Source organism: Lucilia cuprina, chromosome 4 (assembly GCF_022045245.1).
Source record: "Lucilia cuprina isolate Lc7/37 chromosome 4, ASM2204524v1, whole genome shotgun sequence".
Taxonomy (NCBI): domain Eukaryota; kingdom Metazoa; phylum Arthropoda; class Insecta; order Diptera; family Calliphoridae; genus Lucilia; species Lucilia cuprina.
This window is the reverse complement of record NC_060952.1, coordinates 61272568-61275596: the sequence shown is the minus strand read 5'-3', so window position 1 is coordinate 61275596 and position 3029 is coordinate 61272568. Positions and strand designations below refer to the sequence as shown.

Sequence of the window (3029 nt, the reverse complement as noted above, 5' to 3'; positions counted from 1 at the left end):
AGATTTTAACAAACTTTAGTTATTTTTAGTATTAACAAAATTTAGTTTTTAAGTTGTAACAAAATTTAGTTTTTAAGTTTTAACAAAATTTAGTTTTTAGGTTTTAAGCTTTTAGATTTTAAGTTTTAATCAAATTTTAGATTTTAAGTTTAATTTAAGTTTTTACATTTACTTTGAGTTTTTTTCTTTTTTTTCTAATTTAAATTCCCCTTTTACTTTCAGGTTCGCAATAGACTGGACTAATATCCCAAGGATCAACGGTTCTTGACGACAGGTGGTGAATGTACAGGTTTTCTGTCCGTCCGTATTAGTTTGTTCGGGTATTTCAGGTAATATATTATAAGAACCTTTTAAATAATTTGTTTTTTTCTTCTTTTTTTGTATATACCGGTTTCCGGCAACCTATGAGTTCAGATCTACCGCGGGATTGTTCTTAAATAGGCCTGGCTCAATTTTAACCAGCGGACTGGCTTCGAGCAATTAACGTAAGGTATGCCTATAAACGAATATATAGCCTTTTTTTATTTACTAAATTTTTTATTTTTTTTATATAGAAATTATCTAAAAGGACTGGTTCGGTTCGCCCTGTCGTTCGGGTAAACCTTAATACCTGGACACTACAAGACTGTTGGTCCGGATCTGCTAAAGTAGTCCCACGCTGGATGGAGCTGGCGATGGCGTGGCTCAGAGTTGGCTGATTTAGTTTTATGTTTCTGGCTTTATTTAGTTTTAAGATTAATTTAATTTTGTTTTAAGTTTTATTTCGTTTAGTTTTACTTTTATTTGAAGTTTTAGTTTATAACTTATATGAATAAAAAAAAGAAATTATTTAATTTAAATCAAGATTTTTTTTCTGACGGCCACGGGCTCCACCTTCTTCTTGGGCAGCGAAAAATAAAAAGGACCGACATTTTCGTCATTGGTGACCGAGAAACCTCGGTTGCCAATATGGTTCCCTCTTATTCAATTTCCGTTAGCTATTCAGTTTTTTCTGGTATAGTTTTGTTTTTGTTTATGTTTTCCAGCTGTCACATTGTTTACTAATCTACGTTGCCAACTTTTTACTTAACTTCTTCTTCTTAAATTTTTCCCTACTACAGGGTGCACACGACAAACCATACCATTCTGTAATCCATTTATGGATACAAAATGGGGTGTAAAAATTTGCGCCTTGAATTTATGCATATCCCTAAATTTAAAATTTTTCTGGGATTTTCGGTATTTTCTTATTCCCAACAAAAAATTTGCAATATGGCAACCCTTATTCCATTCACAAACAAAAGTGCGGCGACGTACTCTTAATTTATTTCACAGCTGTTTGAATGAAATGGAAAGGGAGGAGATAGAATGCAAAAATACACATTTATTAATATATTTCAATGGTGGTGGTCAACAATAGTAAGTATTTTGTTAATGAAATTTTTATTTTTGAATATATTTGTTTTTATTTTGAAATTCTATTGCAAAATTGTGACAAAATACTAATTGATATTATTTTATATTTTCTTTTCAGGAAAAGACGGAGGATGCTGCAGATTCTGGTGGAATATTGGTAAGTAAAAATTTATTGAATTCATTCAAGGTCAACAAAATTGTAATGCATTTTTTTGTTTACTCTTTTCAGGAATGTGAATGCCGTTAGCTATTGGGTATGTGCGGGCGTAATTTCTGGATTTGGACATGTGCAAGGTAAGTAAAAGTGGATTTTAAGTGTAAAATTTAAAATAAAGTGTTTTAAAAAATAAAAGTTAAAGTGTTATTAGGGATTTTGGAAACTACAGTGAATGTAAAAAGTTTGTGTGAAAAAACTAAATAAAAGTGTTTTAGGTGAGTGTAATGTGTTATTGTGATAAAAAAAATAAAATTTGGAAAATACAGTGAGTACAAAAAGTGCGCGGACGAACAAAAAAAATGAAAACGGAAAAATAAAATTTTTATAAAAAGTGAATAAGTTATTGCCGGTATGCAATAAACATTTAAAAATTATTTTCCAGAAATTACAGTGCGGTACAAAAGTGAAGTGTAAAACAAAATTAAAGTGAAAAATTAGAGAAAAAAAGAAATTGACTGAAACTTGTGTAAAACGGATTTGTGTCTGTGAATAAAAATAAAAATGGAATCTACAAAGTGCGACAAAAGTGAAATGGAAAAATTAAAAGTGAAAATAAAATTTAACTATTGTGCGAATGAATTGTTGACGGTGAATAAAAAAAAAACAAACTAAAAACGGAATTTACAGTGACGATTAAAAGTGTGTGGTGGTTAAAAAAATTAAAAGTGAATAGAAATGAAAGTGAAACTGAAACTAAAGTGATGGTAAATTAAGCCGGTGTAAAACAAAAATAAAAAAATACAGTGAAAAACAAAAGTGTTGTGACACAATAAAAAAATTATTCTATGGTGCTAAGTGAATATACGGATAAAAGTGTGAGTAACTGAAATAAATAAAACTATTGAACGGGGCTATTGTGTAATTAATTAATTGAAACTTAATTTTTTTTATTACAGTGGTGTGCAAAATTTTAGTGAAAGTGAAAAAAGTTAAAATTTAGGAAATTAAACGAAAAGTTTTGAAAAATTACTAAAAGAAATTGATGAAAAGGAAAGTATTAAGGCGACTAAAAAAATTGTTTATAACAACTATTTTCAGATTTAGGTAAAAAGTAAAGAAAACTATTGTGGAAAAAGTGAATTAAATAACGAAAAAGCTGAAAAGTGTACTGTGAATAAATGCGTAGAAAAAGTGAAAAATAATAAAACTTTGAAAATGTTTAAAAATAAAGTATTAATTCAGTTTTTTTGTAATTCATATGTTCTTTACATTTTTTTTATTATTATTTTCCATTTTTTAATATATTTTTGGTGGTTTATGTATAATATATATATATATTATATATATATATATATATATATATATATATATATAATATATATATATAATATAATATATATATATATATATATTATATATATATATATAGCTTCGGTCGCCCGTTCTCACCGTGACTTCGGTCGGTTGTTCTTACAGT

At 27.8% G+C, this 3029-nt stretch overlaps 1 long non-coding RNA gene across 1 annotated transcript; it reads left to right on the top strand.

The window, feature by feature from the left end:
* The first annotated feature begins 216 nt into the window (after window positions 1–216).
* On the top strand, window positions 217–820 carry LOC124419804. Its single transcript, XR_006940823.1, has 3 exons — window positions 217–320; window positions 415–490; window positions 555–820. It is a non-coding gene; the product is annotated as an uncharacterized LOC124419804 (long non-coding RNA).
* The last annotated feature ends 2209 nt before the right edge of the window (window positions 821–3029 follow it).